We start from the raw sequence: 23,058 nt of genomic DNA on the forward strand, positions 1-23,058 counted from the left end.
TACTGGCTGTGCTTGTGAGGTCAAAGCAGCGTCAGTGACTCCGAGGCCAGTGGCAGGCTCCTGGCTGCTGCCTGTGCTTGTGAGGCCACAGCAGCCGGAGTGCCTCATAGGTTAGCGACTAGCGCCCTCTGCTGGTTGTGCTTGTGAGGTCACAGCAGCCTCAGTGCCTCCGAGGGCAGTGGAAGGCTCATGGCTGCTGGCTGTGCTTGTGAGGTCACAACAGCCTCAGTGCCTCATCGGTTAGTGTCTAGCACCCCCTGCTGGCTGTGCTTGTGAGGTGACAGCAGCCTCCGTGCCTCCTAGGTTAGTGTCTAGAGACTCCTGCTGGCTGTGCTTTTGAAGTCACAGCAGCCTGCATGCCTCCTACGCTAGTGACAGGCCTCTGGCTGCTGGCTGTGCTTGTGTGGTCACAGCAACCTCAGTGACTCATAGGTTAATGTCTAGCGCCACCTGCTGGCTGTGCTTCTGAGGTCACAGCAGACTCAGTGCCTCTGAGGCCAGTGGCAGGCTCCTGGCTGCTGGCTGTGCTTGTGAGGTCACAGCAGCCTCACTGCCTCCTACACCAGTGGCAGGCTCCTGGCTGCTGGCTGTGCTTGTGAGGTCACAGCAGCCTCAGTGCCTTCAAGCTTAGTGTCTAGCGACCCCTGCTGGCTGTGCTTGTGAGGTCACAGCAGCCTGAGTGGTTCCTAGGCCAGTGGCAGGCTCATGGCTGCTGGCTGTGCTTGTGAGGTCACAGCAACATCAGTGCCTCGTATGCTTATGTCTAGCACCCCCTGCTGGCTGTGTTTGTGAAGTCACAGCAGCCTCCGTGCTTCCTACGCCAGTGTCAGGCTCATGGCTGCTGGCTGTGCTTTTGAGGTCACCGCAGCCTTAGTGCTTAAAAGTTAGTCTACAGCGCCCCCTACTGGCTGTGCTTGTGAGGTCAAAGCAGCGTCAGTGACTCCGAGGCCAGTGGCAGGCTCCTGGCTGCTGCCCTTGCTTGTGAGGCCACAGCAGCCTGAGTGCCTCATAGGTTAGCGACTAGCGCCCTCTGCTGGTTGTGCTTGTGAGGTCACAGCAGCCTCAGTGCCTCTTAGGCCAGTGGCAGGCTCATGGCTCTTGGCTGTTCTTGCGAGGTCACAGCAGCCTCAGTGCCTTCTAGGCCAGTGGCAGGCTCATGGCTGCTGGCTGTGCTTGTGAGGTCACAACAGCCTCAGTGCCTCATCGTTTAGTGTCTAGCGACCCCTGCTGGTTGTGCTACAGAGGTCACAGCAGCCTGAGTGCTTCCTCGGCCAGTGGCAGGCTCATGGCTGCTGGCTGTGTTTGTGAGGTCACAGCAGACTCAGTGCCTCTGAGGCCAGTGGCAGGCTCCTGGCTGCTGGTTGTGCTTGTGAGGTCACAGCAGCCTCAATGCCTCCTACACCAGTGGCAGGCTCCTGGCTGCTGGCTGTGCTTGTGAGGTCACAGCAGCCGAAGTGCCTTCAAGCTTCGTGTCTAGCGACCCCTGCTGGCTGTGCTTGTGAGGTCACAGCAGCCTGGGTGCCTCGGAGGCCAGTGGCAGGCTCATGTCTTCTGACTATGCTTGTGACATCAAAGCAGCCTGAGTGCCTCCTAGGCCAGTGTCAGGCTCATGGCTGCTGGCTGTGCTTGTGAGGTCACAGCAGCCTCAGTGCATCTGAGGCCAGTGGCAGGCTCCTGGCTGCTGGCTGGGCTTCTGAGGTCACAGCAGCCTCAGTGCCTTATAGGTTAGTGTCTAGTGGCCCCTGCTGGCTGTGCTTGTGAGGTCAAAGCAGCCTCAGTGCCTCATAGGTTAGCGACTAGTGCCCCCTGCTGGCTGTGCTTGTGAGGTCAAAGCAGCCTCAGTGCCTCCTAGGCCATTGGCAGGCTCATGGCTGCTGGCTGTGCTTCTGAGGTCACAGCAGCCTCAGTGCCTCTGAGGCTGTCCCGAGCCAATATCGGGAGGGTTTCGTTACGATCCCAACGACGAGATTAAGACGCTTAGTCCGGTCAAATATCGTACAACCTTTTACCTTTATTTTTCACCAAGTGGGGAGAAAAGGCGTGTGTGTGTGTGTTTGTGGGGGGACGAAGGGGAGGCGAAGGGAAAAAAGGGAACAAGGGTAAGGGGAAAAGATAGAGAAAAGTTGGAAAAGGAGAGAGGAAGCTAGCTACCACCACTCCGAGGCCGATGATGTTCCGCTGACTCCGCTCGAATCACAGCTCAAGCTGGGGGGCCTCCGGCGAGGGACGAGGAGCGAGGGCCGAGAGAGGGAGTGAGAAAGAGGGTGGAAGTTTTCCCACCCCTCACGTGGTAGTTCAGACCAATAGTAATATTTGGGTCTGGGGTCTCCTGCTCCTTATTGGGTCTCATCACTGTCCCTAGGTAGGCCGTTGACTCTTGCCGTTTCTGCTGACAGGTGTGTCTCCATTCTTAGGTCCAGCCATTAGCTCTCAAGGTCCTGACAAAGAAGGTGATAACTCCAGCAATTAGCACTCTTTCAGCAGTGCACAGGAATGCAAATTGCTGGTGACGCCCTTATCATTCCCGCCTGCAGCAGCTCTGGGCCCTTTCTCACTGTACTAGGGAGTGCGGCCTAAGGCTTCAGCAAATTTAGCCACTCATGCCAAGCAGGTTTTATAGAAGTTCTCGTTCAGTGCAGGCTTGGTGTGTCCCGGGTGGTCGCAGGGAGACCATCTCAGGGGTCGCAGCAGCCCAGTGGTTGTGGCCTGCCTGCACCCCATGCACCAAGAAATATTTAAGGCATAAAAATCATTCATCAGTCCACCACAGAGGCCAGTGGCAGACTCCAGGCTGCTGGCTGTGCTTGTGAGGTCACAGCAGCATCAGTGCCTCATCGTTTAGTGTCTAGCACCCCCTGCTGGCTGTGTTTGTGAAGTCACAGCAGCCTCCGTGCTTCCTAGGCCAGTGGAAGGCTCATGGCTGCTGGCTGTGCTTTTGAGGTCACAGCAGCCTTAGTGCTTAAAAGTTAGTCTACAGCGCTCCCTACTGGCTGTGCTTGTGAGGTCAAAGCAGCGTCAGTGACTCCGAGGCCAGTGGCAGGCTCCTGGCTGCTGCCTGTGCTTGTGAGGCCACAGCAGCCGGAGTGCCTCATAGGTTAGCGACTAGCGCCCTCTGCTGGTTGTGCTTGTGAGGTCACAGCAGCCTCAGTGCCTCCGAGGGCAGTGGAAGGCTCATGGCTGCTGCCTGTGCTTGTGAGGTCACAACAGCCTCAGTGCCTCATCGGTTAGTGTCTAGCACCCCCTGCTGGCTGTGCTTGTGAGGTGACAGCAGCCTCCGTGCCTCCTAGGTTAGTGTCTAGAGACTCCTGCTGGCTGTGCTTTTGAAGTCACAGCAGCCTGCATGCCTCCTACGCTAGTGACAGGCCTCTGGCTGCTGGCTGTGCTTGTGTGGTCACAGCAACCTCAGTGACTCATGGGTTAATGTCTAGCGCCACCTGCTGGCTGTGCTTCTGAGGTCACAGCAGACTCAGTGCCTCTGAGGCCAGTGGCAGGCTCCTGGCTGCTGGCTGTGCTTGTGAGGTCACAGCAGCCTCAATGCCTCCTACACCACTGGCAGGCTCCTGGCTGCTGGCTGTGCTTGTGAGGTCACAGCAGCCTCAGTGCCTTCAAGCTTAGTGTCTAGCGACCCCTGCTGGCTGTGCTTGTGAGGTCACAGCAGCCTGAGTGGTTCCTAGGCCAGTGGCAGGCTCATGGCTGCTGGCTGTGCTTGTGAGGTCACAGCAGCCTCAGTGCATCTGATGGCAGTGGCAGGCTCCTGGCTGCTGGCTGGGCTTCTGAGGTCACAGCAGCCTCAGTGCCTTATAGGTTAGTGTCTAGTGGCCCCTGCTGGCTGTGCTTGTGAGGTCAAAGCAGCCTCAGTGCCTCATAGGTTAGCGACTAGCGCCCCCTGCTGGCTGTGCTTGTGAGGTCAAAGCAGCCTCAGTGCCTCTAAGGCTGTCCCGAGCCAATATCGGGAGGGTTTCGTTACGATCCCAACGACGAGATTAAGACGCTAAAACCGGTCAAATATCGTACAACCTTTTACCTTTATTTTTCACCAAGTGGGGAGAAAAGGCGTGTGTGTGTGTGTTTGTGGGGGGACGAAGGAGAGGCGAAGGGAAAAAAGGGAACAAGGGTAAGGGGAAAAGATAGAGAAAAGTTGGAAAAGGAGAGAGGAAGCTAGCTACCACCACTCCGAGGCCGATGATGTTCCGCTGACTCCGCTCGAATCACAGCTCAAGCTGGGGGGCCTCCGGCGAGGGACGAGGAGCGAGGGCCGAGAGAGGGAGTGAGAAAGAGGGTGGAAGTTTTCCCACCCCTCACGTGGTAGTTCAGACCAATAGTAATATTTGGGTCTGGGGTCTCCTGCTCCTTATTGGGTCTCATCACTGTCCCTAGGTAGGCCGTTGACTCTTGCCGTTTCTGCTGACAGGTGTGTCTCCATTCTTAGGTCCAGCCATTAGCTCTCAAGGTCCTGACAAAGAAGGTGATAACTCCAGCAATTAGCACTCTTTCAGCAGTGCACAGGAATGCAAATTGCTGGTGACGCCCTTATCATTCCCGCCTGCAGCAGCTCTGGGCCCTTTCTCACTGTACTAGGGAGTGCGGCCTAAGGCTTCAGCAAATTTAGCCATTCATGCCAAGCAGGTTTTATAGAAGTTCTCGTTCAGTGCAGGCTTGGTGTGTCCCGGGTGGTCGCAGGGAGACCATCTCAGGGGTCGCAGCAGCCCAGTGGTTGTGGCCTGCCTGCACCCCATGCACCAAGAAATATTTAAGGCAACAAATTCATTCATCAGTCCGCCACACCACCCCGTGACCTAAACATTGATTGGTATGTCTCCTTCCTGAAGTCTTCATAGCCTTTGTTCACAGTGGTGATAGGAGATAGAGATCAGAAGGAAGTATAGAAAGTGTAGAACACGTCGCGGGAAGAGTAAAAGGAAGGATATAGGTTCGGGTAAAAGGTGCTTAACAGTGATTAAACAGAGGTGTTGCCCGATGCAAGTTCATGCTTTAACAATTTTAACAACATTTAACTTCACAGAATAGACATCAAAATTGAGTTAATGAAGGTAAGTGATTGTTACAACAGGTATAACAGCTGGCAGATACGGCATGAATGTCAATATGCAATTTCCTCCTTCAGGAGAAACTGGGAATGGGTTTAAATGATGGGTACTGTGGTTGGCTGTGGCCGATGGATGGCATGGATTTTCTTTATGTCGTCGGGTGAGGTGGTAGGAGCAAATTGCATATTTGACACAACATGTCGGATTAATTGAACAAAGCAAGGAATTATACAAGGTAAAAAACATTAAAGCGGCAACTGCACCTAACAAATACAATATTAACTGTTTCACCCATGGTGCCTCTGGTAACCAGGACCACAAATTGCCACTCCAGCCGTTCCAGGTTTGGACGGGGACGTGGGCTATTTTTCTAATATCTTTGGTTAACTGGAAAACTACCTTGCCTACATCATCTATTTCTAAACAACAGTTGGAAATATTTAATTTCCCACACACCCCTCCCTCTTCAGCTAACAGATAGTCTAAAACCATGCGGTGCTGAAGGATTGCCGTGCGCATCTGTTGGGACTGGAGAGTTAAAAGATCTATTGCATCAGCGGTTTTGTTGGTAATAATTTCTAGAGCCACTTTTAGGTTGTAAATTGGTTCTCTCGCTCCCGATATTAGTTCATTAGGATTCCAGGTTGCAGGCCCATAATGTTGAATTATTTGTTCAGGAGGCCACTCATTATTTCCCCATTTTTGCATCCCACCCAAATCTACCTTAATGGATCGCGTCTTACGGGCAACCCTTCTGTCTCCGAGGTTATCATATACCTTTATGCCTAACCGAGGTCCGCCTGTTTCTGGTAAAAGGAAAAACAACGGTCTGATAATCCCTATGTAACAAATTCCCGACCACCCCACGGGTAAAAATTTATATGCTGTGTGTCCACAGATCCAATAATGCCCCTTCTTAGCTCCGATGCCCTGAGCAAATGGCCCGTTTATCCCCGGTGGGAATTGAAAGTAAGTTGTGTCTCTGTCACCCAGAGGGCTGAAAAATGTGGTTGCCCCATCACCTATTCGGCCGGTACAATACCAAGCCCCAGAAGTGTCTTTCCATTCGCAGGTTCGCTTGTAAGGGGGATAATTGGGTCGTTGGTGAGTTACAGTTTCATTTTTGTTTGACCGGTATCCCTCAAGTCCCCAATTGTGCCCCGTTTCATCGAGCCACATCCATAGCTGGAGATTCCTGTCTTTATCGAGTAGCTTACAAGTGAGTGTCTATTGACTTTCCCCCACTTCAATCCCTCCCTCCTGGGTACAATTTAAACAATATTGTCCCATGGCTGGGAACTGAATTGGCCAGGTCCCACCGTCGTTCCACGTGTCATCCGCGGTTTCGCTGTAATTGCTTACGATCTGGTCTGGGGTGAGGGATGTGGACATCCACGGCCAGCTTGATAACCCTATCGGTCCTCTGCAAACCCAGCAGTGGCTTAAATTGAAAGTTTGGCTTACTGCTTTTGCCAGCAACACGAACTCGTTGTTCTCGAAGGGATTAAATGGGTGGGGGGAGTGGTCATTCGTCACCCTCGTGGATGCATCCTTGAATCAGGATGGTCCAGGGCAGTAGGTGCATCTTGGTCAGACCGCCGCCCTTGAAAACAGGAATAAGAACAAACTCGCTCCTTGGGTCAGAAGGAGGGAATAATCCATTTTGTGTGAATCTTGTGGGTTTTCCCACTAGCTCTCCAAGTACATTTATTATTCTATTAACCTCCCAGCTGTTTTGCTCCTGAAAAGGAAGCCATTCCGGGCAGCCTTTGAACACCATATATGAGTCCATGTAGATGTGTACAGGGGAAGTAGCCTGGCCTTTGCATTGGAATACACTCCACACTGCAGCCAGCTCTCCCACCTGTATGGGGACAGTTTTGAGCTCTTGTGCTAGCGCATGATGGGCTAGCACAGGGGAATGCTTGTACCCCTGAGGTAGTCGAGTGAATGTGTATTGCTGTCCCTCCCACGTGAAGGCAAAACGCTCTTGGTCCTCAGGCTGTAAAGGGACCATAAAAAACATGTCTTTGACATCAGTTGTTGCCATCACAGGGTGGGACTGCTCCTGGATAGTCGCTATTAATTCAGCAATGTTTGGCACAGCTGCCATCAATGGGCCTGTATTGTTATTTAATTGCCAATAGTCTACAGTTAGTCTCCACTTCTCATTTGGTTTTCGAACTGGCCATACAGGGGAATTGAAGGGGGACTGTGCTGGGATCACAACTCCCTGTTTTTTCAGGTCCTCCAATACTGGGCTAATTCCCTCTCTCGCTCCCAAAGGTAACGGATAGGGTTTTACATTAGTCAGCCGGGAAGGGGGGAGGGGAGGTGTCGCTTGCAGCGAGCGCACTGCCACACCGAAATCTCCGGTCAGTCTTCTGACCTGAGGAACGCCGAAAGACCACGAATTCCCCTGGGAATCCCGCCACTGTTTCCCCTTCAGGACGTCTATGCCTAAGAGGTTCATTTGAAAAGGCCCCACAGCCACCATGCTGTCCACAGGACTCTCTTCCCCTGGTAACCACAATGTTACCGGGGTCATGGGCACAGTCTGGGTCTTCCCCAGAGCACTTAAAACTATTAGGTGTTTGGAGGGGACCGAGATGCCACACCGTTCCGCCTCACTCCGTGTTAGCGCTGTAATTTGGGCCCCTGTGTCAATTAAAAAAGTTACAGGCCTTCTCTTCGGCCCCACTGCTAGGGTGATTAACAAGTCTCCTTTGTTCTTGCAGGTGAGCTGTCTTATAAACATCCGCCCTCCGCCTCCCCCCTCACCCTGAGGGGGCGGAGGAGCCAGTTTTCCCACCACCCTTTTGTCCTCCTCGAACTCCTCCCCCACGTTTAACGCCGGTCTGGGGGGTGGTTTCGGTCTGGGCGGGGGTCTCTGTCCAGACCACCTCCGTACCAGGAGCTCTAGTTTTTTGGTCAGGAGCCCGTCCATCAAATCTCGGGGCACGCCTTTTTGCAGCCCCAATTGCCATAGTCCCTGCCGGGTCAGGGATCTTTCTTTTCTGGCTAAGTCTGGGCTCCTCCCAGAAAATGCCAGCGGCTTGTTTGCTGGCTCTGCCGCCTGCACGGCCCTAGTTTCTACCCTTTGGTAAATCCAGCTGACTGGCCCGTATTTTCTCTCATAATTAATCAATTCCTGGGCTATCTCCCCCCAGGTCCACACCTTTTTCCCTAGCCGCCCATGCTCGGGGGTTACCATCCCCTCCAGGGCAGCCGCGATTCTCTCCTCGCGGGGCACATTTTGGATTCTCCCCTGCAATTGAATCCCAATAGGTTTCAGGGAATCAGGAAGTCCCTGTATTAGGGGAGTCATCCGCTCGGGATCTACTGGCAATAACATCGGAGAGCTCAAGTTCGGCTTGAGTTCCCGATCGTACATCATTTGCAGACAAGCTGCCTTTTGTACACTCTCCAGCAATTGATCGACGGAACCTGTTATAGCTAGGGGATCCCCCCCTTTCCAAAGGGTTCAGCCCCCCCGCCCAATACGCGGCCCTCTGAGTCAGGGACCATGGGGCTCGGCGATCGCCGGTTGTGAGGAACACGCCCGGGCCCCAATATCCCTCTGCCTCCTTTTCAGATAGCAGGATCCCGTCCCCCCCCAACAGGGATACCCTCCACACGTATTCGGTTTTGGATTCCCTAGCCGTTCTGGCAAAATCCTTTCGCAGCTTGGCCAGTTCGGTAGCTGTGAAAGGGATTTCTTTGGTAACAACCTGGGGGCGGTTGTCGCTGTCATCCTCGTATACATATTCCGTTTTGACTAGTGGGCACATATGGCGGGGGCCGTCTACGGCCTCCTTTAATCTTTTTAGGTCCCTTTGGGGGTAAAATTGGCGTACCCCTTTTTCCTCGAGCAGCACCTCAGTTTTGGTGAGGGTGTCTGCCTCCCTCAGGAGCTGGTTTCTTAGCTCCTCTTTCAGTATCAGATTTTGGTGCTTCCCTTCCTCCAGTGCCCGCTTGGTTTCCCGTAATTGTTCTTGCAGCGGCGTTAGCGGGGGCCGTCTACGGCCTCCTTTAATCTTTTTAGGTCCCTTTGGGGGTAAAATTGGCGTACCCCTTTTTCCTCGAGCAGCACCTCAGTTTTGGTGAGGGTGTCTGCCTCCCTCAGGAGCTGGTTTCTTAGCTCCTCTTTCAGTATCAGATTTTGGTGCTTCCCTTCCTCCAGTGCCCGCTTGGTTTCCCGTAATTGTTCTTGCAGCGGCGTTAGCGGGGGCCGTCTACGGCCTCCTTTAATCTTTTTAGGTCCCTTTGGGGGTAAAATTGGCGTACCCCTTTTTCCTCGAGCAGCACCTCAGTTTTGGTGAGGGTGTCTGCCTCCCTCAGGAGCTGGTTTCTTAGCTCCTCTTTCAGTATCAGATTTTGGTGCTTCCCTTCCTCCAGTGCCCGCTTGGTTTCCCGTAATTGTTCTTGCAGCGGCGTTAGCGGGGGCCGTCTACGGCCTCCTTTAATCTTTTTAGGTCCCTTTGGGGGTAAAATTGGCGTACCCCTTTTTCCTCGAGCAGCACCTCAGTTTTGGTGAGGGTGTCTGCCTCCCTCAGGAGCTGGTTTCTTAGCTCCTCTTTCAGTATCAGATTTTGGTGCTTCCCTTCCTCCAGTGCCCGCTTGGTTTCCCGTAATTGTTCTTGCAGCGGCGTTAGCGCCGCTTGCAGCGCGGCAACCACGGCCTCTGCCTGACAAGGTGCCGGCTGCCTGTCCTCCACCGCAGCTGCTAAGCACGCTCCTAGCACAGCGCAAACAGTAGCTTTCCCTTTTCCTCTCTTAACTTTAGCTTCTTTTTGCAAGACCGCTATTTGGTCCACTACACTTTGCAATTGGAACCAATGGTCCCGTGCCCAGTCTCGTCCCGGGGGCGAGGGACGAGAACGGTGTACTTCCAAAAGGTCATATAATTTCTCGATATCCTCACAAAAATCGCCTGCCTTCTGGGCAGCCATATCCTACAAAGGGGATTTCGTCCCGGGAGGGCCAGACCTCAAAGGAGTCCAGGTTTCCCCTATACGCTCCCGGGAGGCCAAACTGTAAGCTGTAAGACCATCCCAGGGGTCGCAGCAGCCCACTGGTTGTGGCCTGCCTGCACCCCATGCACCAAGAAATATTTAAGACAAAAAAATCATTCATCAGTCCGCAACAGAGGCCAGTGGCAGACTCCTGGCTGCTGGCTGTGCTTGTGAGGTCACAGCAGCCTGAGTGCCTCTGAGCCCACTGGCAGGCTCATGGCTGCTGGCAGTGCTTGTGAGGTTACAGCAGCCTCAGAGCCTCGGAGGCCAGTGTCAGGCTCATGGCTGCTGTCTGTGCTTGTGAGGTCACAGAAGCCTGCATGCCTCCTACGCCAGTGGCAGGCTCATGGCTGCTGTCTGTGCTTGTGAGGTCACAGCAGCCTCAGAGCCTCCTAGGCCAGTGTCAGGCTCATGGCTACTGGCTGTGCTTGTGAGGTCACAGCAGCCTGAGTGCCTCATAGGTTAGCGACTAGCGCCCTCTGCTGGTTGTGCTTGTGAGGTCACAGCAGCCTCAGTGCCTCCGAGGGCAGTGGAAGGCTCGTGGCTGCTGCCTGTGCTTGTGAGGTCACAACAACCTCAGTGCCTCATCGGTTAGTGTCTAGCACCCCCTGCTGGCTGTGCTTGTGAGGTGACAGCAGCCTCCGTGCCTCCTAGGTTAGTGTCTAGCGCCCCCTGCTGGCTGTGCTTTTGAAGTCACAGCAGCCTGCATGCCTCCTACGCTAGTGACAGGCCTCTGGCTGCTGGCTGTGCTTGTGTGGTCACAGCCGCCTCAGTGACTCATAGGTTAATGTCTAGCGCCACCTGCTGGCTGTGCTTCTGAGGTCACAGCAGACTCAGTGCCTCTGAGGCCAGTGGCAGGCTCCTGGCTGCTGGTTGTGCTTGTGAGGTCACAGCAGCCTCAATGCCTCCTACACCAGTGGCAGGCTCATGGCTGCTGGCTGTGCTTGTGAGGTCACAGCAGCCTCAGTGCCTTCAAGCTTAGTGTCTAGCGACCCCTGCTGGCTGTGCTTGTGAGGTCACAGCAGCCTGGGTGCTTCCTAGGCCAGTGGCAGGCTCATGGCTGCTGGCTGTGCTTTTGAGGTCACAGCAACATCAGTGCCTCGTATGCTTATGTCTAGCACCCCCTGCTGGCTGTGTTTGTTAAGTCACAGCAGCCTCCGTGGTTCCTACGCCAGTGGCAGGCTCCTGGCTGCTGCCCTTGCTTGTGAGGCCACAGCAGCCTGAGTGCCTCATAGGTTAGCGACTAGCGCCCTCTGCTGGTTGTGCTTGTGAGGTCACAGCAGCCTCAGTGCCTCATCGGTTAGTGTCTAGCACCCCCTGCTGGCTGTGCTTGTGAGGTGACAGCAGCCTCCGTGCCTCCTAGGTTAGTGTCTAGAGAATCCTGCTGGCTGTGTTTGTGAGGTCACAGCAGCCTCACTGTCTCATAGCTTAGTGTTTAGCGCCCCATGCTGGCTGTTCTTGTGAGGTCACAGCAGCCTCAGTGCCTCTTAGGCCAGTGGCAGGCTCATGGCTCTTGGCTGTTCTTGCGAGGTCACAGCAGCCTCAGTGCCTTCTAGGCCAGTGGCAGGCTCCTGGCTGCTGGCTGTGCTTGTGAGGTCACAACAGCCTCAGTGCCTCATCGTTTAGTGTCTAGCGCCCCCTGCTGGTTGTGCTACAGAGGTCACAGCAGCCTGAGTGCTTCCTAGGCCAGTGGCAGGCTCATGGCTGCTGGCTGTGCTTGTGAGGTCACAACAGCCTCAGTGCCTCTGAGGCTGTCCCGAGCCAATATCGGGAGGGTTTCGTTACGATCCCAACGACGAGATTAAGACACTAAAACCGGTCAAATATCGTACAACCTTTTACCTTTATTTTTCACGAAGTGGGGAGAAAAGGCGTGTGTGTGTGTGGGGAGGGAGACGAAGGGGAGGCGAAGGGAAAAAAGGGAACAAGGGTAAGGGGAAAAGATAGAGAAAAGTTGGAAAAGGAGAGAGGAAGCTAGCTACCACCACTCCGAGGCCGATGATGTTCCGCTGACTCCGCTCGAATCACAGCTCAAGCTGGGGGGCCTCCGGCGAGGGACGAGGAGCGAGGGCCGAGAGAGGGAGTGAGAAAGAGGGTGGAAGTTTTCCCACCCTTCACGTGGTAGTTCAGACCAATAGTAATATTTGGGTCTGGGGTCTCCTGCTCCTTATTGGGTCTCATCACTGTCCCTAGGTAGGCCGTTGACTCTTGCCGTTTCTGCTGACAGGTGTGTCTCCATTCTTAGGTCCAGCCATTAGCTCTCAAGGTCCTGACAAAGAAGGTGATAGCTCCAGCAATTAGCACTCTTTCAGCAGTGCACAGGAATGCAAATTGCTGGTGACGCCCTTATCATTCCCGCCTGCAGCAGCTCTGGGCCCTTTCTCACTGTACTAGGGAGTGCGGCCTAAGGCTTCAGCAAATTTAGCCACTCATGCCAAGCAGGTTTTATAGAAGTTCTCGTTCAGTGCAGGCTTGGTGTGTCCCGGGTGGTCGCAGGGAGACCATCTCAGGGGTCGCAGCAGCCCAGTGGTTGTGGCCTGCCTACACCCCACGCACCAAGAAATATTTAAGGCAAAAAAATCATTCATCAGTCCGCCACACCACCCCGTGACTTAAACATTGATTGGTATGTCTCCTTCCTGACGTCTTCATAGCCTTTGTTCACAGTGGTGATAGGAGATAGAGATCAGAAGGAAGTATAGAAAGTGTAGAACACGTCGCGGGAAGAGTAAAAGGAAGGATATAGGTTCGGGTAAAAGGTGCTTAACAGTGATTAAACAGAGGTGTTGCCCGATGCAAGTTCATGCTTTAACAATTTTAGCAACATTTAACTTCACAGAATAGACATCAAAATTGAGTTAATGAAGGTAAGTGATTGTTACAACAGGTATAACAGCTGGCAGATACGGCATGAATGTCAATATGCAATTTCCTCCTTCAGGAGAAACTGGGAATGGGTTTAAATGATGGGTACTGTGGTTGGCTGTGGCCGATGGATGGCATGGATTTTCTTTATGTCGTCGGGTGAGGTGGTAGGAGCAAATTGCATATTTGACACAACATGTCGGATTAATTGAACAAAGCAAGGAATTATACAAGGTAAAAAACATTAAAGCGGCAACTGCACCTAACAAATACAATATTAACTGTTTCACCCATGGTGCCTCTGGTAACCAGGACCACAAATTGCCACTCCAGCCGTTCCAGGTTTGGACGGGGACGTGGGCTATTTTTCTAATATCTTTGGTTAACTGGAAAACTACCTTGCCTACATCATCTATTTCTAAACAACAGTTGGAAATATTTAATTTCCCACACACCCCTCCCTCTTCAGCTAACAGATAGTCTAAAACCATGCGGTGCTGAAGGATTGCCGTGCGCATCTGTTGGGACTGGAGAGTTAAAAGATCTATTGCATCAGCGGTTTTGTTGGTAATAATTTCTAGAGCCACTTTTAGGTTGTAAATTGGTTCTCTCGCTCCCGATATTAGTTCATTAGGATTCCAGGTTGCAGGCCCATAATGTTGAATTATTTGTTCAGGAGGCCACTCATTATTTCCCCATTTTTGCATCCCACCCAAATCTACCTTAATGGATCGCGTCTTACGGGCAACCCTTCTGTCTCCGAGGTTATCATATACCTTTACGCCTAACCGAGGTCCGCCTGTTTCTGGTAAAAGGAAAAACAACGGTCTGATAATCCCTATGTAACAAATTCCCGACCACCCCACGGGTAAAAATTTATATGCTGTGTGTCCACAGATCCAATAATGCCCCTTCTTAGCTCCGATGCCCTGAGCAAATGGCCCGTTTATCCCCGGTGGGAATTGAAAGTAAGTTGTGTCTCTGTCACCCAGAGGGCTGAAAAATGTGGTTGCCCCATCACCTATTCGGCCGGTACAATACCAAGCCCCAGAAGTGTCTTTCCATTCGCAGGTTCGCTTGTAAGGGGGATAATTGGGTCGTTGGTGAGTTACAGTTTCATTTTTGTTTGACCGGTATCCCTCAAGTCCCCAATTGTGCCCCGTTTCATCGAGCCACATCCATAGCTGGAGATTCCTGTCTTTATCGAGTAGCTTACAAGTGAGTGTCTATTGACTTTCCCCCACTTCAATCCCTCCCTCCTGGGTACAATTTAAACAATATTGTCCCATGGCTGGGAACTGAATTGGCCAGGTCCCACCGTCGTTCCACGTGTCATCCGCGGTTTCGCTGTAATTGCTTACGATCTGGTCTGGGGTGAGGGATGTGGACATCCACGGCCAGCTTGATAACCCTATCGGTCCTCTGCAAACCCAGCAGTGGCTTAAATTGAAAGTTTGGCTTACTGCTTTTGCCAGCAACACGAACTCGTTGTTCTCGAAGGGATTAAATGGGTGGGGGGAGTGGTCATTCGTCACCCTCGTGGATGCATCCTTGAATCAGGATGGTCCAGGGCAGTAGGTGCATCTTGGTCAGACCGCCGCCCTTGAAAACAGGAATAAGAACAAACTCGCTCCTTGGGTCAGAAGGAGGGAATAATCCATTTTGTGTGAATCTTGTGGGTTTTCCCACTAGCTCTCCAAGTACATTTATTATTCTATTAACCTCCCAGCTGTTTTGCTCCTGAAAAGGAAGCCATTCCGGGCAGCCTTTGAACACCATATATGAGTCCATGTAGATGTGTACAGGGGAAGTAGCCTGGCCTTTGCATTGGAATACACTCCACACTGCAGCCAGCTCTCCCACCTGTATGGGGACAGTTTTGAGCTCTTGTGCTAGCGCATGATGGGCTAGCACAGGGGAATGCTTGTACCCCTGAGGTAGTCGAGTGAATGTGTATTGCTGTCCCTCCCACGTGAAGGCAAAACGCTCTTGGTCCTCAGGCTGTAAAGGGACCATAAAAAACATGTCTTTGACATCAGTTGTTGCCATCACAGGGTGGGACTGTTCCTGGATAGTCGCTATTAATTCAGCAATGTTTGGCACAGCTGCCATCAATGGGCCTGTATTGTTATTTAATTGCCAATAGTCTACAGTTAGTCTCCACTTCTCATTTGGTTTTCGAACTGGCCATACAGGGGAATTGAAGGGGGACTGTGCTGGGATCACAACTCCCTGTTTTTTCAGGTCCTCCAATACTGGGCTAATTCCCTCTCTCGCTCCCAAAGGTAACGGATAGGGTTTTACATTAGTCAGCCGGGAAGGGGGGAGGGGAGGTGTCGCTTGCAGCGAGCGCACTGCCACACCGAAATCTCCGGTCAGTCTTCTGACCTGAGGAACGCCGAAAGACCACGAATTCCCCTGGGAATCCCGCCACTGTTTCCCCTTCAGGACGTCTATGCCTAAGAGGTTCATTTGAAAAGGCCCCACAGCCACCATGCTGTCCACAGGACTCTCTTCCCCTGGTAACCACAATGTTACCGGGGTCATGGGCACAGTCTGGGTCTTCCCCAGAGCACTTAAAACTATTAGGTGTTTGGAGGGGACCGAGATGCCACACCGTTCCGCCTCACTCCGTGTTAGCGCTGTAATTTGGGCCCCTGTGTCAATTAAAAAAGTTACAGGCCTTCTCTTCGGCCCCACTGCTAGGGTGATTAACAAGTCTCCTTTGTTCTTGCAGGTGAGCTGTCTTATAAACATCCGCCCTCCGCCTCCCCCCTCACCCTGAGGGGGCGGAGGAGCCAGTTTTCCCACCACCCTTTTGTCCTCCTCGAACTCCTCCCCCACGTTTAACGCCGGTCTGGGGGGTGGTTTCGGTCTGGGCGGGGGTCTCTGTCCAGACCACCTCCGTACCAGGAGCTCTAGTTTTTTGGTCAGGAGCCCGTCCATCAAATCTCGGGGCACGCCTTTTTGCAGCCCCAATTGCCATAGTCCCTGCCGGGTCAGGGATCTTTCTTTTCTGGCTAAGTCTGGGCTCCTCCCAGAAAATGCCAGCGGCTTGTTTGCTGGCTCTGCCGCCTGCACGGCCCTAGTTTCTACCCTTTGGTAAATCCAGCTGACTGGCCCGTATTTTCTCTCATAATTAATCAATTCCTGGGCTATCTCCCCCCAGGTCCACACCTTTTTCCCTAGCCGCCCATGCTCGGGGGTTACCATCCCCTCCAGGGCAGCCGCGATTCTCTCCTCGCGGGGCACATTTTGGATTCTCCCCTGCAATTGAATCCCAATAGGTTTCAGGGAATCAGGAAGTCCCTGTATTAGGGGAGTCATCCGCTCGGGATCTACTGGCAATAACATCGGAGAGCTCAAGTTCGGCTTGAGTTCCCGATCGTACATCATTTGCAGACAAGCTGCCTTTTGTACACTCTCCAGCAATTGATCGACGGAACCTGTTATAGCTAGGGGATCCCCCCCTTTCCAAAGGGTTCAGCCCCCCCGCCCAATACGCGGCCCTCTGAGTCAGGGACCATGGGGCTCTGCGATCGCCGGTTGTGAGGAACACGCCCGGGCCCCAATATCCCTCTGCCTCCTTTTCAGATAGCAGGATCCCGTCCCCCCCCAACAGGGATACCCTCCACACGTATTCGGTTTTGGATTCCCTAGCCGTTCTGGCAAAATCCTTTCGCAGCTTGGCCAGTTCGGTAGCTGTGAAAGGGATTTCTTTGGTAACAACCTGGGGGCGGTTGTCGCTGTCATCCTCGTATACATATTCCGTTTTGACTAGTGGGCACATATGGCGGGGGCCGTCTACGGCCTCCTTTAATCTTTTTAGGTCCCTTTGGGGGTAAAATTGGCGTACCCCTTTTTCCTCGAGCAGCACCTCAGTTTTGGTGAGGGTGTCTGCCTCCCTCAGGAGCTGGTTTCTTAGCTCCTCTTTCAGTATCAGATTTTGGTGCTTCCCTTCCTCCAGTGCCCGCTTGGTTTCCCGTAATTGTTCTTGCAGCGGCGTTAGCGGGGGCCGTCTACGGCCTCCTTTAATCTTTTTAGGTCCCTTTGGGGGTAAAATTGGCGTACCCCTTTTTCCTCGAGCAGCACCTCAGTTTTGGTGAGGGTGTCTGCCTCCCTCAGGAGCTGGTTTCTTAGCTCCTCTTTCAGTATCAGATTTTGGTGCTTCCCTTCCTCCAGTGCCCGCTTGGTTTCCCGTAATTGTTCTTGCAGCGGCGTTAGCGGGGGCCGTCTACGGCCTCCTTTAATCTTTTTAGGTCCCTTTGGGGGTAAAATTGGCGTACCCCTTTTTCCTCGAGCAGCACCTCAGTTTTGGTGAGGGTGTCTGCCTCCCTCAGGAGCTGGTTTCTTAGCTCCTCTTTCAGTATCAGATTTTGGTGCTTCCCTTCCTCCAGTGCCCGCTTGGTTTCCCGTAATTGTTCTTGCAGCGGCGTTAGCGGGGGCCGTCTACGGCCTCCTTTAATCTTTTTAGGTCCCTTTGGGGGTAAAATTGGCGTACCCCTTTTTCCTCGAGCAGCACCTCAGTTTTGGTGAGGGTGTCTGCCTCCCTCAGGAGCTGGTTTCTTAGCTCCTCTTTCAGTATCAGATTTTGGTGCTTCCCTTCCTCCAGTGCCCGCTTGGTTTCCCGTAATTGTTCTTGCAGCGGCGTTAGCGCCGCTTGCAGCGCGGCAACCACGGCCTCTGCCTGACAAGGTGCCGGCTGCCTGTCCTCCACCGCAGCTGCTAAGCACGCTCCTAGCACAGCGCAAACAGTAGCTTTCCCTTTTCCTCTCTTAACTTTAGCTTCTTTTTGCAAGACCGCTATTTGGTCCACTACACTTTGCAATTGGAACCAATGGTCCCGTGCCCAGTCTCGTCCCGGGGGCGAGGGACGAGAACGGTGTACTTCCAAAAGGTCATATAATTTCTCGATATCCTCACAAAAATCGCCTGCCTTCTGGGCAGCCATATCCTACAAAGGGGATTTCGTCCCGGGAGGGCCAGACCTCAAAGGAGTCCAGGTTTCCCCTATACGCTCCCGGGAGGCCAAACTGTAAGCTGTAAGACCATCCCAGGGGTCGCAGCAGCCCACTGGTTGTGGCCTGCCTGCACCCCATGCACCAAGAAATATTTAAGACAAAAAAATCATTCATCAGTCCGCCACAGAGGCCAGTGGCAGACTCCTGGCTGCTGGCTGTGCTTGTGAGGTCACAGCAGCCTGAGTGCCTCGGAGGCCAGTGGCAGGCTCATGGCTGCTGGCTGTGCTTGTGAGGTTACAGCAGCCTCAGTGCCTCTGAGCCCACTGGCAGGCTCATGGCTGCTAGCTGTGCTTGTGAGGTTACAGCAGCCTCAGAGCCTCGGAGGCCAGTGTCAGGCTCATGGCTGCTGTCTGTGCTTGTGAGGTCACAGAAGCCTCAGAGCCTCCTAGGCCAGTGTCAGGCTCATGGCTGCTGTCTGTGCTTGTGAGGTCACAGAAGCCTCAGAGCCTCCTAGGCCAGTGTCAGGCTCATGGCTACTGGCTGTGCTTTTGAGGTCACAGCAGCCTTAGTGCCTTGCAGGCCAGTGGCAGACTCATGGCTGCTGACTATGCTAGTGTGGTCACAGCTGCCTTAGTGCCTCCTACACTACTGTCAGGCTCATGGCTGCTGGCTGTGCTTGTGAGGTCAGAGCATCCTCAGTGCCTTATAGGTTTGTGTCTAGCGCCCCCTGCTGCCTGTGCTTGTGAGGTCACAGCAGCCTCAGTGCTTCCCAGGAAGTGGCAGGCTCATGGCAGCTGGCTGTGCTTTTGAGGTCACAGCAGCCTCGGTGCCTCCTAGGTTAGTGACAGACTCCTGGCTGCTTCCTATGTTTGCGAGGTCACAGCAGCCCTAGTGCCTCCTAGGCCAGTGGCAGGCTCCTGGCTGCTGGCTGTGCTTGTGAGGTCACAGACGCCTGAGTGCTTCAGAGGCCAGTGGAAGGCTCATGGCTGCTGACTGTGCTTATGACATCAAAGCAGCCTTAGTGCCTCCTAGACCAGTGGCAGGCTCCTGGCTGCTGGCTGAGCTTGCGAGGTCACAGCAGCATCAGTGCCTCGTATGCTTATGTCTAGCACCCCCTGCTGGCTGTGTTTGTGAAGTCACAGCAGCCTCCGTGGTTCCTACGCCAGTGGCAGGCTCATGGCTGCTGGCTGTGCTTTTGAGGTCACAGCAGCCTTAGTGCTTAAAAGTTAGTCTACAGCGCCCCCTACTGGCTGTGCTTGTGAGGTCAAAGCAGCGTCAGTGACTCCGAGGCCAGTGGCAGGCTCCTGGCTGCTGCCTGTGCTTGTGAGGCCACAGCAGCCTGAGTGCCTCATAGGTTAGCGACTAGCGCCCTCTGCTGGTTGTGCTTGTGAGGTCACAGCATCCTCAGTGCCTCCGAGGGCAGTGGAAGGCTCATGGCTGCTGCCTGTGCTTGTGAGGTCACAACAGCCTCAGTGCCTCATCGGTTAGTGTCTAGCACCCCCTGCTGGCTGTGCTTGTGAGGTGACAGCAGCCTCCGTGCCTCCTAGGTTAGTATCTAGAGAATCCTGCTGGCTGTGTTTGTGAGGTCACAGCAGCCTCACTGTCTCATAGCTTAGTGTTCAGCGCCCCATGCTGGCTGTTCTTGTGAGGTCACAGCAGCCTCAGTGCCTCTTAGGCCAGTGGCAGGCTCATGGCTCTTGGCTGTTCTTGCGAGGTCACAGCAGCCTCAGTGCCTTCTAGGCCAGTGGCAGGCTCATGGCTGCTGGCTGTGCTTGTGAGGTCACAACAGCCTCAGTGCCTCATCGTTTAGTGTCTAGCGCCCCCTGCTGGTTGTGCTACAGAGGTCACAGCAGCCTCAGTGCTTCCTAGGCCAGTGGCAGGCTCCTGGCTGCTGGCTGTGTTTGTGAGGTCACAGCAGTCTCAGTGCCTCCTAGGCCAGTGGAAGGCTCCTGGCTGCTGGTTGTGCTTGTGAGGTCACAGCAGCCTCAATGCCTCCTACACCAGTGGCAGGCTCATGGCTGCTGGCTGTGCTTGTGAGGTCACAGCAGCCGAAGTGCCTTCAAGCTTAGTGTCTAGCGACCCCTGCTGGCTGTGCTTGTGAGGTCACAGCAGCCTGGGTGCCTCGGAGGCCAGTGGCAGGCTCATGGCTTCTGACTATGCTTGTGACATCAAAGCAGCCTGAGTGCCTCCTAGGCCAGTGTCAGGCTCATGGCTGCTGGCTGTGCTTGTGAGGTCACAGCAGCCTCAGTGCATCTGATGCCAGTGGCAGGCTTCTGGCTGCTGGCTGTGCTTGTGAGGCCACAGCAGCCTCAGTGCCTCTGATGCCAGTGGCAGGCTCCTGGCTGCTGTCTGGGCTTGTGAGGTCACAGCAGCCTCAGTGCCTTATAGGTTAGTGTCTAGTGCCCCCTGCTGGCTGTGCTTGTGAGGTCAAAGCTGCCTCAGTGCCTCCTAGGCCATTGGCAGGCTCATGGCTGCTGGCTGTGCTTGTGAGGTCACAGCAGCCTCAGTGCCTCTGAGGCTGTCCCGAGCCAATATCGGGAGGGTTTCGTTACGATCCCAACGATGAGATTAAGACGCTTAGTCCGGTCAAATATCGTACAACCTTTTACCTTTATTTTTCACCAAGTGGGGAGAAAAGGCGTGTGTGTGTGTGTTTGTGGGGGGACGAAGGGGAGGCGAAGGGAAAAAAGGGAACAAGGGTAAGGGGAAAAGATAGAGAAAAGTTGGAAAAGGAGAGAGGAAGCTAGCTACCACCACTCCGAGGCCGATGATGTTCCGCTGACTCCGCTCGAATCACAGCTCAAGCTGGGGGGCCTCCGGCGAGGGACGAGGAGCGAGGGCCGAGAGAGGGAGTGAGAAAGAGGGTGGAAGTTTTCCCACCCCTCACGTGGTAGTTCAGACCAATAGTAATATTTGGGTCTGGGGTCTCCTGCTCCTTATTGGGTCTCATCACTGTCCCTAGGTAGGCCGTTGACTCTTGCCGTTTCTGCTGACAGGTGTGTCTCCATTCTTAGGTCCAGCCATTAGCTCTCAAGGTCCTGACAAAGAAGGTGATAGCTCCAGCAATTAGCACTCTTTCAGCAGTGCACAGGAATGCAAATTGCTGGTGACGCCCTTATCATTCCCACCTGCAGCAGCTCTGGGCCCTTTCTCACTGTACTAGGGAGTGCGGCCTAAGGCTTCAGCAAATTTAGCCACTCATGCCAAGCAGGTTTTATAGAAGTTCTCGTTCAGTGCAGGCTTGGTGTGTCCCGGGTGGTCGCAGGGAGACCATCTCAGGGGTCGCAGCAGCCCAGTGGTTGTGGCCTGCCTGCACCCCATGCACCAAGAAATATTTAAGGCATAAAAATCATTCATCAGTCCACCACAGAGGCCAGTGGCAGACTCCAGGCTGCTGGCTGTGCTTGTGAGGTCACAGCAGCATCAGTGCCTCGTATGCTTATGTCTAGCACCCCCTGCTGGCTGTGTTTGTGAAGTCACAGCAGCCTCCGTGCTTCCTACGCCAGTGGCAGGCTCATGGCTGCTGACTGTGCTTTTGAGGTCACAGCAGCCTTAGTGCTTAAAAGTTAGTCTACAGCGCCCCCTACTGGCTGTGCTTGTGAGGTCAAAGCAGCGTCAGTGACTCCGAGGCCAGTGGCAGGCTCCTGGCTGCTGCCTGTGCTTGTGAGGCCACAGCAGCCGGAGTGCCTCATAGGTTAGCGACTAGCGCCCTCTGCTGGTTGTGCTTGTGAGGTCACAGCAGCCTCAGTGCCTCCGAGGGCAGTGGAAGGCTCATGGCTGCTGCCTGTGCTTGTGAGGTCACAGCAGCCTCAGTGCCTTATAGGTTAGTGTCTAGTGGCCCCTGTTGGCTGTGCTTGTGAGGTCAAAGCAGCCTCAGTGCCTCATAGGCCATTGGCAGGCTCATGGCTGCTGGCTGTGCTTGTGAGGTCACAGCAGCCTCAGTGCCTCTGAGGCTGTCCCGAGCCAATATCGGGAGGGTTTCGTTACGATCCCAAGGACGAGATTAAGACACTAAAACCGGTCAAATATCGTACAACCTTTTACCTTTATTTTTCACCAAGTGGGGAGAAAAGGCGTGTGTGTGTGTGGGGAGGGGGACGAAGGGGAGGCGAAGGGAAAAAAGGGAACAAGGGTAAGGGGAAAAGATAGAGAAAAGTTGGAAAAGGAGAGAGGAAGCTAGCTACCACCACTCCGAGGCCGATGATGTTCCGCTGACTCCGCTCGAATCACAGCTCAAGCTGGGGGGCCTCCGGCGAGGGACGAGGAGCGAGGGCCGAGAGAGGGAGTGAGAAAGAGGGTGGAAGTTTTCCCACCCCTCCCGTGGTAGTTCAGACCAATAGTAATATTTGGGTCTGGGGTCTCCTGCTCCTTATTGGGTCTCATCACTGTCCCTAGGTAGGCCGTTGACTCTTGCCGTTTCTGCTGACAGGTGTGTCTCCATTCTTAGGTCCAGCCATTAGCTCTCAAGGTCCTGACAAAGAAGGTGATAGCTCCAGCAATTAGCACTCTTTCAGCAGTGCACAGGAATGCAAATTGCTGGTGACGCCCTTATCATTCCCGCCTGCAGCAGCTCTGGGCCCTTTCTCACTGTACTAGGGAGTGCGGCCTAAGGCTTCAGCAAATTTAGCCACTCATGGCAAGCAGGTTTTATAGAAGTTCTCGTTCAGTGCAGGCTTGGTGTGTCCCGGGTGGTCGCAGGGAGACCATCTCAGGGGTCGCAGCAGCCCAGTGGTTGTGGCCTGCCTGCACCCCATGCACCAAGAAATATTTAAGGCATAAAAATCATTCATCAGTCCACCACAGAGGCCAGTGGCAGACTCCAGGCTGCTGGCTGTGCTTGTGAGGTCACAGCAGCATCAGTGCCTCGTATGCTTATGTCTAGCACCCCCTGCTGGCTGTGTTTGTGAAGTCACAGCAGCCTCCGTGCTTCCTACGCCAGTGGCAGGCTCATGGCTGCTGGCTGTGCTTTTGAGGTCACAGCAGCCTTAGTGCTTAAAAGCTAGTCTACAGCGCCCCCTACTGGCTGTGCTTGTGAGGTCAAAGCAGCGTCAGTTACTCCGAGGCCAGTGGCAGGCTCCTGGCTGCTGCCTGTGCTTGTGAGGCCACAGCAGCTGGAGTGCCTCATAGGTTAGCGACTAGCGCCCTCTGCTGGTTGTGCTTGTGAGGTCA

This window comes from Dromaius novaehollandiae, chromosome 5, assembly GCF_036370855.1.
Source record: "Dromaius novaehollandiae isolate bDroNov1 chromosome 5, bDroNov1.hap1, whole genome shotgun sequence".
Lineage (NCBI taxonomy): Eukaryota > Metazoa > Chordata > Aves > Casuariiformes > Dromaiidae > Dromaius > Dromaius novaehollandiae.